We start from the raw sequence: 17,047 nt of genomic DNA, 5'->3' as shown, positions 1-17,047 counted from the left end.
CTCTGATATCTACATGACTTCTTGCCAACTGATTACCACTTGGTTCTTCCTGACCACCCTGTTTAAAACTGGACACTCCCCAAGTATGTAAACACATGAAGGTAGAGACTTTTGCCTATTGCTTTGCTATGGATGTATGCTTAGAGTCTGAAATATGGTTGACATGGAGAAAAACTTGTTGAACTAAATATCCCATGATCCAGCAATCCCACTCACGACATGTACCATATAGACACTCTATGAAAGAGAGACATGTACAAGAATGCTTATAGCAGTGTAATTTGTAATGGGAAACAAACACAACACAACATGAAAACAATAAATTAAAAACAAAACTCTTAACTGTACATCAACAGAAGATATTGGATAATGCATTGTAAAATATTCACATAAGGGAATATTATGTAGCAATTAAAATAGGTGATCTGTAAAATGAGTTTCAAAACCTAATGTTAGGTCAAAAATACATACAGTATAAATTTACTTATTTAAAGTGAAAACTTGTGCCCAGCTGGTGTGGCTCAGTGGTTGAGCAGCAACCTATGAACCATGAGGTCAGGGTTTGATTCCTGTTCAGGGCACATGCCCAGATTGCAGGCTTGATCTCCAGTAGGGTGTGTGCAGGAGGCAGCCAATCAATTATTCTCTCTCATCATTGATATTTTTATCTCTCCCTCTTGCTTCTGCTCTTAAATCAATTAAAATATATTAAAAAATAAAAACTTGCAAAATGAAATAACATTATTTAGGGCTACAAAATACAATGTAAAAGTTTAAAGACAAGCAAGCAGTTATAAATCCACACTTCAGTGGGGTTTGTGCCTAAATGTGGAGGGAAGGCAGGTGTGCTCAGACTGTGTTGCTGGTAGACAGATCGTCATTCTCCTGGTACTCTGATATTTTACATTCCACACTCATGTAATTAGGGCAACAAGTACATCGAGCCTGTAAGCTTCTCAGGCTCAGTTAAGCTGCAGTTTTTTAAAAAATGGATTTCACCCACAGGTCTTGTAACCTGTTTGGAAGCAGAGTTGCTTCTGTACTATGTAAATATTTCTTATAGAACTGAGAAGCTTTAAGACATGGAGTGGCTATAGGGTGAATTCTTTGGGATGCCTATAATCCCTAGATCTCTAGGACCAGATGCACTTCGGGATAAAAAACCTGGAATAATTCAAGTCCCAGCTCTAGTACTAACCAGTTAGTGCTATGTTGGTAGGAGGCACTTTACGTAAAGAAGATCCATGAAATCTTACAATGATCCTACTATGGGATAGTACAATTATGCCCATTTTACAGATAAGGAAACTGACAGAAATTGAGATGCTGGCCCAATATCCATAGCTGTAACACTGTAGAACTGGAACTCCTGCCAAGGGCTGTCTGACTCCAGACATGCTTTCCTCCCTATCATTCTGCCCTCTTAGCTCCCTGAGCCTTTGCTGTTTCAGTAATAAATTCCCTCTGTACCTCAGTAACTTTCCACACATAAAATGTTTTATGAATTCAACCCAGAGCAAGAAGAAATTGGGTAGGGAGGAATCCACAGTTCCTGCAGAACCCGCTCCCCCGCCCCCACTCCCCAATCCGTTGTTTGCTGAGTCGGAGGGTACTGAACGGTTCCCAACAAGCAGTATCTGCCTCCCGCCTTTGCCTCTTTGGAAGATGTTTCTTGTCCTGCCCCTCACCACCCACTCGCTTCGGCCTGGTTTCTCTTTTGCTGGCCCTTTTCCCATAGCAGTTACTGTTTGCCCTGCAAGTGCCAGAGCATTCATCCTTTCTTCCTTGAATGGTGTGCAAATTTGCATATCATGCAAACAGCCCAGCTGCTGGAGTCCCAGTTAGAGTAAATAACGGTCACAGTGTTTATGCTGCTTCCTCCCGGGGCCTTCTGGAACCTGCTGCACAACTCCAGGGAGAAAACAGTTTAGTTGGAATCTCTGCTCAGATCTTCTGACATCGCGAATGAACACTTGGGCTCAAAATGCACCTGTAACCCTCTCCTAAATATAGAGTCTGATGGCTGAGGGAGGTTTGCAGAGGGAGGGAGATGTTCACTGTTATTTTTGTCTAATTTCATTTTTGAATCTTTAGATTTTGAATATGTTTTCTAAGTATATATTGGCTTTTAAAAACAACTCAATGGAAAAGTCAAGAATTTAACATATTCTTACATACATGTATTCTTTTCAAGTATAATCAATTATACTCTTTATAAGTCTATATTAGTTTTCTAACATCTTAGGAGAGAAATGGCAATGAATAAAGAGCTGATCGTTAAGTTAAATAAAACCAGTTGATGTTTCTCTCTTACATAGATGTTTCTCTCTCTCTCCCCCTCCCTTCTTCCCTTTCTCTCTCTAAAATCAATTTTTAAAAAAGTAGACCTTCCTTTCAATTGGCTACATGAAGCACTGTGTCTCATTTACCCTCATTTTATTTTACTAATCCTTCTGGGTGAAATTTTTGCAGAATTTTTTATGGCACGGTGTTAATGATCATATAAGGAAAACTCTTTTAAAAAGTACACAGATGGGATTACATCACACTAAAAACTTTTGCACAGCAAAGAACCATCAAAAAATGAAGAAACAATCTACTAAATGGGAGAACATTTTCTCCAATGATACATCTGGTAAGGGGTTAATATCCAAGATTTATAAAGAATTCAGATGACTCAACACCAAAAAGAAACAACAATAAACAATCCAATTAAAAAACGGGCAAAGGACCTGAATAGACACTTCTCCAAAGAGGACACACAGATGGCCAATAGACATATGGAAAGATGCTCAACATCACTAATTGTCAGAGAAATGCAAATTAAAACCACAATGAGGTATCACTTCACACCCATCAGAATGGCTATCATCAATAACTCCACAAATGACAAGTGTTGGAGACGATGTGGAGAGAATTGAACCCTCATGCACTCTTAGTGGCAATGCAGATTGGTGCAGCCACTATGGAAAACAGTATGGATGGTCCTAAAAACTTAAAAATAGAACAAGCCTTAAGACCCAGTGATTCTCCTTCTGGGGATTTATCTGAGGAAACCCAAAATACAAATTTGAAAGAATATATACATCTCTATGTTCATTGCAGCGTTATTTATAATAGTCAAACTATGGGAACAACTCAAGTGCCCATCAACAGACAAGTGGATAAAAAAGCTCTGGTACATATATACAATAAAATATTTTATACTTAGCCATATAAAAGAATAAAATCTTACCATTTGCAAGATCATGGATGGACCTAGAGGGCATTATGTCTGGTGAAATAAGCCAGTCAGAGAAAGACAAATACCATAAGATTTCACTGATAGGGAGTTGGGTGTTATTTTTTGTTGTCGTTTTTGTGTGTAATAAAACCTTGCTTTTGCTAAAAATAAAAATAAACAAACAAAACTGAAACAAAGACACAGAGAGAAAACTGGTGGTTGCCAGAGGGGAGGGAGGTGGGTGAAAAAGGTGAAGGGATTAATAAGTACAAATTGGTAGTTATAGAGTAGTCACAGGGATGTAAAGTACAGCATAGAAAATATGGTCAATAATATTGTAATAACTATGTATGGTGTCAGATGGGAACCAGATTTATTGAGGTAATCACTTTATAAGTTATATAATGTCCAATCACTGGGTTATAGACCTGAAACTAAAATAATAACTATAATTGAAAAATAAAAAAATGTTTTGTTTTGTCTTTAAAAAGGAAAACTCTTTCTTTTATGATGGGTTTCAAGTTTAAAAACTCTGGTTCCTTTAATAATGGGATTGGGTAAAGCACATACATCACTGCAAAGTGTATTCTCAAGCTGCTCAGGACCTGCAGAAAAAATGAGATTGATGTTAAAAAACTGCCTAAAGCCCCATCATTTAAATCTCCACCATGTCTGCCACAAGCCCTTCCTTTTCCTGGACATATTGTGTGGTTCTGGTTTTGTCCATTTTAAGCATATGCAGTTTAAATATCTCAAGTGAGGAGAAATGTGAGGAATTTATTTATTTATTCATTCAGTCAAGTAACCAAGAAATATATTTAGAGCATCTACTATGTGCTAAGCTCTATATGAAAAACATAAATGAACCCAGCCTGAATCTTGCTACTAATGAGATAATAATATGGGGGACAGGGGAAATAAGGCTTGTATGTAATTAATTAAAATGCACAGAAAAGAAGAAATTAAGTAAAAAATAAAAAATATTAAAATTAAATAAAATACATGGAAGAAACAGTAAATCCCATATTAGGGAGAATCTAAAGAGGGAGAAATTTACCCATAGCTTGGGACAGGTGTAATAGGAATTAAGTAAACTTTTCTTTTCTGAAGGGGAACTGGTGTAAGAGGGTCCTTGAAGAATAGATGGAGTTTGATGAATCTGGTCGTTTAGAGACATGAAAGAACCAGTATGTTGGGCTCAGGCCATAAACAATGGCCCAGAGGTGGGGAAATGTTGAGGACAGCATAGATGGTTCTACTGATGGAAGTAAAGGGCAGGTGCATTGGGTGCAGAAGCTGAGTTTCAAGTGATCTGGGCACAGTAGCAACGAAGCCAAGCCTGAAGCATTCATTTTCCCTAAAAAGGTCAATGTTGCCCTGCTGATGTTCTCAAAAAGGTACCCAGCTGATTCCAGGAAGCAGGTCTTATGGTCACAGTTCAGCAGCTTATCTAACCTTGCAGAGGGTAAAGCCCCATTACCTTCTTAGTCATTGTAAGTGAAGGCTAAATATTTTATAAACAGAGTGAATGTGACATGAAGTGACCAGACAAAGCTGTGCTGCAGAGGGTTATTTTACTATCCTATATAATAAAACCCTAATACGCAAATTGACTGAACATTGGAATGGCCGGTTGCTGTGATGCACACTGACCACCAGGCGGCAGACGCTCAAGGCAGGAGCTGCCCCCTGGTGGTCAGTGTGTTCCCACAGGGAGAGAGACGCTCAGCCAGAAGCCAGGCTCACAGCTGGTGAGCGCAGCGGTGGTGGTAGGAGTCTCTCTGGCATCCGTGGCAGCACTAAGGACCCCTCGGGGGATGTCTGACTGCTGGGGCAGTGGGCCTAAGCCAGCAGTCAGACATCCCCCGAGGGGTCTCGGACTGCGAGTGACTCAGGCCGGGCTGAGGGACGCCCCCTACCCCGCAGTTCACAAATGTTGTGCATCAGGCCTCTAGTTCATATATAATTAGTAACATTAAGATTTTAAAAGAATATATTGTTGATATAGGCCAGTGGTCGGCAAACTCACTAGTCAACAGAGCGGCAAACCGTGGCTCGCGAGCCGCAGTTTGCCAACCACTGATATAGGCTATTGCCTGGGACATGAAAATGCTTTTTACTCAGAATCCTCCTTTGTTTGGTGTATTTCCCATAAAAATATCTTACCTGTCTATCAGAGAAAGATTTTTCTTTGTTTTCCTCATATCCTCAAAGAGCAAGATGATGTAAATCCAATGTGTATGTGCATTTGTGCTGTTGTTGTTGGTGGTGGTGGTGGGATTAGTGTTGCTGCCTCAGTTTATTCATTTATAATGAGTCAAGGAATATGGAAGGCTTGATGATGTATGAGTAGATAGTGATTAACACTGATACTAACTGTGGGGGATAGAGGCTTCTGAGGACATAAAATTTTAAGATCTGAATGGGAAAAAAATTCCTATATAATAAAAGCCTAATATGCTAAGTGTCTGGTTGTCTCGTGACTGGTCGACTGTTCAACCAATCAAAGTGTAATATGCTAATGATATGCTAAGGCTGCTTAACCGCTCACTATGACGTGCACTGACCACCAGGAGGCACATGCTCCAACTCGCAGGTTAGCTTGCTGCTGGGGTCTGGCCGATTGGGACTGAGCAAGATGGGCTGGACATGCCCTGGAGCCCTCCCTTGTCCCTCTCTGGCCTGATCGTGCACCAGTGAGGTCCCTCAGCCTGGCCTGCACCCTCTCGCAATCTGGGACCCCACAGGGGATGTTGGAGAGCTAGTTTCAGCACCATCTCGCAGGCCACTCCCCTCAGGAGAGTGCCAGATGCAGGGGTCATGGCTGGAGAGCACTGCTGTGGCAGCGTGAGCCTCTCCTGATCAGGACTGATTGGACGAGATCCCACGGCAGGTGCAGTGGCGCTAGGATGAGCAGGAGCAGCAGGTGGGAGCTGCAGGTGGCATTGGACTGTGGGTTTTGGATTTCACCCTAATCCCTGAAGAGCACCCAGAGGAGTCCCACCTGTGCACAAATTTGTGCACCAGGCCTCTAGTAAATAACTAAAGAGGCTTTCAGTTGTTTGGTCATCTGGCAAAGAGGCAATGAAAAGAGCTGAATATCACCCTGGTCCCACAACTGGAAGCCAGCAACCTAACCTTCCTCAATGACTCCATACCCACTGTTTTACCACTTTGAGCACCATTTTTTTCCTTGGTAAAATGGACATCATATTTTACTTTACAGAATTAATAAGAGGATAAGATAATTAGTCTAAAAATAAAAATGCTCTATAATGCAAACCAGCAATAATATTTCTATGGAATGCCTAATATATATTGGGAATTGTACTGAATACTTTAAATATGTTTTTAAATGATCTTAAATATGTTTTTAAGGTAGGCATTATTAACTCTTTTACAGACAAGGGAAAAGGTTCAGAGAGGTTAAGCGACTTGCCCAAGGTAAAAAAAAAACCTGATAAATGCCCGAAGAAGAATTTATATCCGGGCCTATTTGACTCCCAAGCCTTTGCTTCTTGGCATTGAACTGTATAAACATATATTATATTATGGATTTCAGAGAGGAAAGGAGAGGGAGAGAGAGATAGAAGCATCAATGATGAGAGAGAATCATTGATCGGCTGCTTCCTGCACGCCCCCCACTGGGGACCGGGCCCACAAACTGGGCATGTGCCCTTGACCGGAATCGAACCTGAGACCCTTCAGTCCGCAGACTGATGCTCTACCTACTGAGCCAAACCGGCTAAGGCATCATTGAACTGTTTTTTAATAATTTTCTTGTTTCATGAATCACCAAAGACCCTCCTTGAAAATAAAACAACAATAATAATAATAACAAAATATTTATTGACTGCCTACTATATGATGTACCAGGTACTTGCCATGTAATAACCCATTTAACCCTTAAAACCCTTTGAGGTAGGTTATATTATTATCTTCATTTTATAGGTGAGAAAACTGAGGCTCAGCATTTAATTAACTTGCCCAAGCTAGAAACTAGCTGAGCTAAAATTCAAACTCAGACAGTCAGGTGATTAAATTATTTAGAAAAATAAATACATCATTGGAACAACAAAAGACATCCTGACTTTTCACTGATATACTGCATGATGTAAAGCTTTCCTAATGGGTACAATTTCCACAGAGATTAATGAACAGCATGCATTTAGGTTCCAAAGCCTTGTCAAAAATGTTTCTATATTGGGCCTATTTATCCATCATGAAATGAAGTTCAAGAATAAGCCACATCTATGAAGATTTATATACATTTAACTGAAAAATCTTTCCTGAAGATCAGTATAAATCTAAAATTATAGAAATGGTAATTTGAGAAAATGTCTCTTTTTATGTTGGTTTCAACTTAGAAAGCTATCCAAATAAGTTTTTCTTAATTAATTTTCCAAAAGAGTTTAAGATTTGGTGGCTTGTTGAACCAGATCTTTTTTAGCAAGATTAATTTTAAAGTTAGACATTATGAGTATCGAATTAAGCTGTCAGCCTGTGAAGTGATACCGAGAAAGATGGGTTACAACCACCCCCCACCCCAATCTCTGAAGAGATTGGTAAGTATGAACAGGAATACCGGGAATCACATTTTAGTCATTCTTTTCTAGTTATGTCAGATTTCTAGCATGCTATTAGAGACACATGTGTCATCCTCACCATCAACCAACATATCATTGCTGTTTCAAACTGTTACTAGAGCTGTTGACACAGAATATTGTGTCTGTCGACAGCTCCAATTAGCTGGCGTGTCTGACTGGTGACAGCATGGTCTACTTTTGTTTATGGGGACAGTGGGAGCGGTATCTCTGTCTCCCAACCTCCTGTGGCAGACAGATGGATAGAGCTATATAATCATCAATGGAAGCGTGTGATATTCTGTCTTCACAAACCATCACGCGGAGCAGAACCAACGGCCTTTTGTCTGCTTTTAGAAATGACTGCAAGATCCCTCCCATCTGTCAAGTTATGAGGGTGAACATGTATAAAATGCATCATACATATGTACATGAAAAACTCAATGGATTGGGGTGTAAGGAGGAAATAAACATTTGTAAAAAGCCAATGTAATATTTTATTTGTATCATGTCAGCAATAAATATATTTTTGGCTCAACAGAGTTTATAGAAATATTTTTAATTGAAAAAAATTAAAAATAAACCAATCATTGTTTTATTATTATTTATGTCATCCCAGTAAGAATTGTTAAATTACATTTTGTAACATTTGACATTCTCTACTGTAAATGGCCTTTCTTTTGACATGTGGTAGAACCATTGGCTTAGAATTCCCTTTCATCATAGAGACACATCTGAGAGATGATGTTCACAGGCACAAAAACCCACCTTAATAATCATATCTGACATGTATAATCACAGAATATACAGAGTATATGGCTCACAATTCCATTCTTTCCAGCAGAATGAGGAGGAATGCATAACAGGTGATTGGGAATGATGAATTATTAGCATTAGTCTAGAATTTATTCTATATAAAAAATATAAACCACTCTAAAACGTTACTAGTTTATTTTAAAATGTAACTCATAACTAACCATTATGTGGCTTGAAACCACTGACTTAACTTGATCAGTTCATCTCTTAGCCTCAGTTAACTACAATTCATCCTTCGGGTTTCAGTTCAAATGCCACTTGCCTAAGAAAACCTTCCCAGAACCTCTGGTGTACACACTTACAACATACTATTCTTTTTCCTTTCTAGAACTTACTGCAATTTGGAATATCTATTGTGTAATTATTTGACTACATTTGCCCTCCCCTGAGGGCACAGAACAGATTGATGTTGCTCATCATTGAATTTCTGTTGCCCAGTACAGTGCCTGAAACCCAGCTGGAGCCCAATGTGGACATATTGGATGAATGTTGTTCAGGTGAGCACATATTAGAACTTCTAAGATAAAAGAAATGCTACTCTTCTGATTTTCTAAGACTACAATTTATTATAAAGTGATTCTTTGTATCTAATTTATACCTGCCAACTAAGCCCAAAACTAGATATAGGTTGTTGGTGGTGTGAAGGCCAGGGAGTGTGTTTTGGGCAGAGGGATTAATATGCATTCGGCTTCTAAGAGCCCAGTTCTATATGTGGAAGAATCAAAGGGAAGGTCTGAGAAGACAGAAAAAGGCCTTCAAGCAATGAACTCCTTGCAGGTAGAGGAGGCCAATCTGAAACTCTGACTTGGAAAACTTGAGGAATATTTCTTCTTGCCTCTATTCATGGATAGTAAATATAGTAATATTAGTCCTATTCATGCTGTGTGCCAGAAAACAAGGAGGTGAGACTCACCCTCCTAAACCTGGTTTGATAGTGAAATTACACATGAATTAGATAGATGGGAATAGGAGAATAAACATTTATTGCATTATATGACAGAAATTGTGGGTTTGTTTGTTATGGCAGCATAATCTAGCTCATCCTGACTGATATAAAATATTTACATTCTATCAAATTTTTAAATATATTTCTATATATCAGATTGTATGATAAACAAAAACCATGTTTTTATTTTTACTGCTCCATGTTTACAAGTTGGCTGACTTTTAGTAAAAACTTAAAGCCTTTTTCTTAATAAATGTTTTGAATTTAAAAATAACTATTTACACAATTAATAGCTCATTGAGAGCAGAGACCATGCTTTTACAATTTATACCTCACATCAAGCCCTATACATTTAGTAAATAGTAAGCATTAACTATTTGCTGAATAAATGGGTCATCTCTTAAACATTTCTTTTCATTGCTGAAGCCCGTTTCATTTTTTCTGTATAGCTTCCACTTCATAACACTTGTATCCCTTTCTCCAAATTCTGCTTATTCGTTCTGAATTGTAGGCCTCATAACAGATTATGGTATGAATACCTACAAGCAACCACCCTGCATTTCTGAATTAAGTCAGGTATTTTATGACCCCTGGATTCAGTTTTGTTGCCTTTGCTCAGACAGACAGTTCTGCTCTATTGTTTCTGAAGTTCTTTTTTCATGTATGTTGGACCTTGGGGAAAATAGCTAAGAACTTTTGTCTATGTAGCTTTCACTTCCCAAGATATCTTCACACTTTCCTCTTTTGATCCTCCCTAGAAACTCTAAAAAAAGTAGGTAAGGTATGTATTTTCTCTATCTGATAGATGGGCAAAGTAAGCAAGGTTCAGAGATGTCACCCAACTAGCAAATGAAACATGTACCACTGAATCACTGGCAGGAAGTTTTATTCTACTAAAATCAGGAAATCAGATAAATACTTACCTTGCTGTTCTTCACCACCAATTTGATCTTCCAGAAGGTGGAGAATACTGTTGCTCTGAATTTGATTTTTATTACCAAGATGAAGCCTGTGAAAGTGTTGGGGATTATGGGAGAAAGTGAGTACCTATTTTTAGAGTAAAAAATAGTTGTAGGAGGAAAGACTGAGCCCAGTCAAATATGTTCTTTAGGCATTCAAAATGCATTTCTTCCCAAACCAAAGAATGAGTCTCAAGAAATAGCGTCATTCTATGGGAAGACTTTAAAAGGGAATGTAGCTCAAAGGAGAAAAGGGAGCCTGAAAAATGTAATTCTGATTGTATATTCATGAATAATCGCCATGTGAATAAAGGTAGGCCCATCTAAAGAAGCTTTTGTGACTGCTAAGGGGGGCTCTCTGATAAGCTTATATTTAAAAGCACTCAGGAGAGAGATGGAAGAAGGTGATGGAAGAGATTCGCTGGGCAGTGCCATGGAGAAGCCCTGAGAGTGAAAGGACTAGACCCATAGGCTTTCAGCCATGCTACCTTCGATGGACCATTCCCTGCTCTTGAATTACTTGGAGTAGACAGTCTCTCTCCCAGGTTTAAGATTTAAGAGTCACAAATGCTAAACATGCAAAAGAAATAGTCTAAACAGATTATATTCAAATGAGACTAGCTTAGAATGAGTTGAAGATGTTAACAAATGCTAAAGAACTATAAAGTTGCTTTCAAGCAAGAACAATGAGAAAGAGAGCTGTGAAAATGAAAATGGATGGCATGGATAAACATGTCCTGTAAACTGTGGGGCGATATAGAATGTGAGGAGGTCTGGCTCTGATTAATGTTAGGTCCCTTTCTTGGGGAATCTTTTTCCTTATTACCAGGAATCACTTCTATTTTCTGGTGGTCTGCTCTAACAAGAAAAATAATTTTCACACTGAGAAGGCTCAGCAAACAATACAAAGAGGAAATAGAGCCAAAAGAGATGGAAAGAGAGAGTATCAAGTGTCCTTAATGAGAAAAATCACCTATGTTCGGAAGAACTGCATCCCAGGACACTGAAACACCTTAAAGACATAATCAAAGACCCAGACTTGCTGCTCTTAAGAAACCAAAGAGAACAAGAGAAGAGACTGAAGGACAAACACTATCCCAGTTTTCTAAAGAGACAGAAGGATAAAGCATTAGTCTGGTAAACATAGTGGAGTTTTCTAGCAAAAATAGAGTAGATATTTAAACTGGAGAGTTTTTGATGAAAGCAGCAGGTGTGGAGAGTCAAAATGATTATCTAAGAACAAATTCTGGTTATTTAAAATACACACACACACACACACACACACACACACACCATTAGTGGATTGGTGGATTGGTTGATATAGGCAGAAGAGTAGCCCTCAAAGATGGCCTCATTCTCATTCCTGAACCTGGGAATAAGTCAGGTTACATGGCAAAGAGAAATTAAGGATATCCTATCTAACAAAGAGGGAATATGCTAATTGACCATCATGCCCTCACAAAGATGGCGGCGCCCACAGCCAATAAGCAGGGAATATGCTAATTGACTGTCCCGCCCTCAAAGATGGTGGCACCCACAATCACAAGATGGTGGTGCCCAGTCCCCTCAGCCCCAGTGGGGCAGCAGGTGCATAGCATGGCTGGGCCTGCCCCCAGGCGGTTCTGGCTGCTCTGCACGCCTGCCTCCAGAGTCCCCCAGTCCCCTCAGCCCCCCAGCAGCCCAGGGCCAGCCTGAGGCACAGGCGAGCCTCAGATGGCAGCTGCCCAGCTGCCCAGGGCTGCCCAAGGCTCAGGTAACCAGGGCCTGCGAGGCTGGGCTGAGGGACCCTCCCTCCAGCGCATGAATTTTCATGCACCAGGCCTCTAGTAGATAATATTAAAGCTGCTAATCAACTGAATTTGTTTGTGTGTGTGTGTGTGTGTGTGTGTGTGTGTGTGTGCACGTGCACGTGCGTGCATGCAGGTGTGTTTTTTTTAAATCCTCACCTGAGGATATTTTTCCATTGATTTTTAGGGAGAGTGGAAGAGAGAGGGAAAGACAGAGAGAAACATTGATGCGAGAGAAACACATTGATTGGTTGCCTTCTGCATGAGCCCTAACTAGGATGCGGGCCAGGGAGAAGCCTGCAACCAAGTACGTGCCCTTGACTTGAATTGAACTCAGGACCCTTTGATCCACAGGCCAACATTCTACCCACTGAGCCAAATTGGCTAGGGCTAATCAACTGAATTTGAATGGGGAGATTACCCTGTATCATCTGGGGGGGGGGCCAATGTAATGACAAGGCTCCTTAAGTATGGAAGAGGGAGGCAGAAGAGTCAATGTCAGAGTATGCTCAGTGTGAAAGATTCCACCAGCATTGCTGCTTTTGAAGACAGAAGCTGCCATAGCAGCCTCTAAAGCCTGGAAAAGGCAAGAAAACAATTCTCCTCTGGTGCCTCCAGAAGGAACACAGCCCTGCAGACACCTTGACTTTATCTCAGTGAGACTCATTTTGGACTTCTGATCTCCAGAACTGTAAAATAACAAATCTGTGTTGTTTTAAGCCACTAAATTTGTGGCCATTTATAACAGCAGCATTAGGAAGCTAATACCATAGGCAAGGAGAGTATTTTGACTCCAAAAGTCCTTTCAGATATTTTATTATAAACTTGATGGGAAAATTGATGAGTACTATTGTTTAGATGGATTTCCAGTTGCTTGCACAATCATTCCATGTCACTCTGAGAAGATGCTCTGTGACTTGCCATGAGACTCTGCCTGGCTTCATTCATCCATTTATTCACTTACTCATTAAATATTTATTGAGCATCTTTTATGTTATAGGTGCTGCTATAAGAACTGAGATGCCAACAGGAAACAAGAAAGCAAGGTCCCCACACTTGGAGTTTAAATTCCAATAAAACAGACAAAACGCATAATTTACAGTTGTGATGTGGGCTTTGAAGGAAATTAAGCAAATTAAGGGGATAATGGAATGCGAAGGTGGTCTTTTTTTGATAGAATGGTCAAGAAATGTGTCTTTGGGGTGACATTTGAGCAGACAACCAAAAACCATGAGAAGGTCTCATGAAAGAACCTTTCCAGGAGAGCAGAACAGATAGTGCAAAGATCCCGATAGAAGGAAGAGCTTGTCATGTTCTGAAGACAGCAAGATCAGGGGGCCCAAAATTTAAAGAGTAACGGAAAAAGTGATAGGAAACAAGATAGGTAAGGAAGTAGATCATATGATGTTTGAAGAGACTGGGTGATTACCCATGAAGCATGGTTAGTCTACATCTTTGATTTCCAACCTCAGGTGCTTAGACAAGAAAGAAAAAAATTGTGTATTGCTATGAATCTGGTCTCTTCTTGATCTGTGGCCACTGTTGCCATGGATTGATACCTCTTACTCTAATACCACTCACTCTTCTCTCACTGACTTGAGAGGTGGAGAATACAGAATAATTTACTCCTTTGAAGTATAATTTTAGTTAAGAGTTATTTGATCATATGACTTCTTAAACCTCTTTAATATTTAGGATTGTAGGATAACAGAATTAGTATTTTCACAGGACCACATTGCTCTTTGGCTTTAGCATCTCACAGATGAGAGCAATATCCACTCTCCCTTTCTCAAAAGATTACTATGAGGATAGACTATGATAGAATATCTTAGAGAGTATTACAAAGATTAGAAGTACACAAATGTAAGTTGCTATCTATATATATAAAACCCTAATATGCAAATAGACCAAATGGCAGAACAACCAAACAACCTAATAACCAGTTGCTATGATGTATGCTGACCACCAGGGGGTGCACGCAGAACATGGTGGGTGTCGTCAGCAGACAGCAGAGTGTGGAACACGGCGGGCATAGGCTGCGGCGGGATGGGGGAGCAGGTGAGTGGGGGTGCCAGACCAAGGTGGGGCGCCGGTTGCTGTCATTAGGACGAGCCTCTGGTGGTTACTGAAAATTCTTTGCTCCCGCATGCTGCTGTCCTGCCCAGTGCTCGCACCTGCTGGCGGCACCTGGCACCAGCCCTTATCGCTCAGCGCCATCAGTGGGTGTGAGTGGTGGCTGCCAGCCCCAATCGCCTCTCAAGGCCTCTCCACCTCCCCCTGTTCCTGAGGGGCAATAGGGGCTGCCAGCTACCTCTTGCACCCACTGCCAGCAACAACCCCGCTCACACCCACTGCCGGCACCCAGCGCTGGTCCCGATCGCTCGGTGCCATTAGTGGGTGCAAGCAGTGGCTGCTGGCCCTGATTGCCCCTGAGGGCTTCTCCACCTTCCCCTGCTCCTGAGGGGTTATCAGGGCAGCAGCCACCACTCGCACCTGCTGACAGTGCTGGCCCCGCTCACACCCGCTGCTAGTGCTGGTCCCCATCACTCCATGCTGTCAAAAGTGTGAGCAGGGCCTGGTGTCATCAGCACGTGGGAGTGGTGGCAGTGGGAGCAGGGCTGCCGGCAGATAGGGAACAAGGGGCTGCAGCAGGAGGGGCCAGGCTGGGGCGCGGAGGATGGGCCGAGACCAGCCCCTTGCCCACCGCAGCTTTGCGGCCCATAGTTCCTTTCAAGGTGCACGAATTCGTGCACTGGACCCCTAGTCATCTCTATATATAAAAGGCTAATATGCAAAGTGTCCCCTCGGGAGTTCGACTGGGAGACCAGGAGTTCGATCGCTTGCTATAACATGTGCTAACCACCAGGGGGCAGCGCAAAACGAAGGAAGGCCCCGGCTGGCAGCCAGAAGGCCCCCGATCGGCCCGGATCATCAGTCAGGCCTAGGGACCCTATCCATGCATGAATTTCATGCACTGGGCCTCTAGTTAATAAATAAGTAAGGTATATTAATAAATGATATATTTTTGTTTCTTATTCACTTTTTCTAAACCATGATCATTTTGAATTTTTATCTAATACTCTCAATGGACACCTTTCTACTTAATAACACTTTTGAATAATCAAGGGAAAAATTGGTCAACAACAAATGATTCCACTGATATTCATGTATGGTTTCATGCTACAATGTGTGTCCATTGATATCACCAATGTCAACCTTCTAAATGTTGGTATTGGTGTAATAACCAGGCAAAGTGAGAGGCACTATAGTGTAGTGGTTAAGAGTATAGACTAGGTTTTGATCCAAGTGTCTTCACTTACTATGTGTATAACCTTGGGCAAGTAACTTAACTGTTGTGTGCCTCATATTTCTCATCTGTAAAATGATAATACTGAGTTAATTGTACTTGGCACAGGGAAAACACTCAATTAATGTAAGCAATTAGATTACTTATTATTTATCACTGCACAACAATATTACCATAAACTCAGTGCTTAAAACCACACATTTACTGTCTCATGGTTTCTGTGAGTCCGGAGACCAGGCATGGTTCAGCTTAGGTCCTTTGCTCCAAGGTATCACAGGCTGCAATCAAAGTGCCTGCTGGGGCTGCAGTCTCGTCTAGGCTTGACTGCCTCCAAGCTTACATGGTGATTCTAGCATTCAGTTCCTGGCAGGTTGCTGAACTGAGGATCTCAGTTTCTTTCTGGCTGTTTGCCCAAGGCTATTCTCAGTGACTTGCTGCATGGATCTCTCAATATAGAAGCTCACACTATGGTAGCTTACTTCTTCAAAACCAGTAAGAGAGAGAGAGTCACATACATGTAATCACATACATCCTGTCACCTCTGCCATATTCTATTAGCCACAAGCAAGTCACAGGTTCTGTCCACACTCAAGTTGTGGTGGTGGAGCAGGGCATGGAGCCACACAGATGTCTGCATTCTAGCATCACAGGGGTCACAACAGAGTCTTCCTGCCATATTACATTATTTTCTCAATCTACTAATCAGTGTACTTCAGATCAGTACACACAGCTGCTTCTCTAGAAAGAACTGAGAACTTGATCCAACTATTTCATTGAAATTGTGCTTCTCAAAGATAGTAAAGCATTCTGCTAAACTTTAGTCCCATCAGGTCATGAATTTCTCAAGGGCAACAAACCTGCAGTTGATACCAACATTGTTGAAATATTAATCACAAATTTGCTATTACCATATATTATATATGCTGTAAATTTATGATGTAAACTTACAATGAGACCATCCTAAATACCCTCTCCCATCCAGGAGTTTATAGTTCTGTTGCTACTTTACAAGTGAATCAAATTAAAACAAATTCACACATTTATGTAAATTTGGTATTTATTATACTAGTATATAAAAGCAGGTAGATAGATGAAGGGAGAAATAAAGGCTCCTATTTAGAAGCAACCCTCATCTCTCTTTAAGTAAAGAGGGTTTCATTGATGATTTGGTTTTCATTGCTGTGTGCTGGCTCCTTGGGATTCTTGCATGTTCTTCCAGACACTTACACACCAGCTACCTGCCTCTTCAATATGATCTTATGTCACTCTCCCCCTTTTTCACAATGCTCCAGCAGCATTGGCCTTCTTTCTGTGTCTCACACTCACCAAGATTTTCTGCCTCAAGGTCTTTGCTGTGCTGTTTCCCCTGCATGGAAAATGCCTCCCCAAATTGCTTACATGGCTGGTCCTTTCTCAATATTCAGAC

Source organism: Plecotus auritus, assembly GCF_963455305.1.
Source record: "Plecotus auritus genome assembly, chromosome: 2".
NCBI classification, from domain to species: Eukaryota; Metazoa; Chordata; class Mammalia; order Chiroptera; family Vespertilionidae; genus Plecotus; species Plecotus auritus.
The sequence above is the reverse complement of the archived record's forward strand: the minus strand, read 5'-3'. Positions refer to the sequence as shown.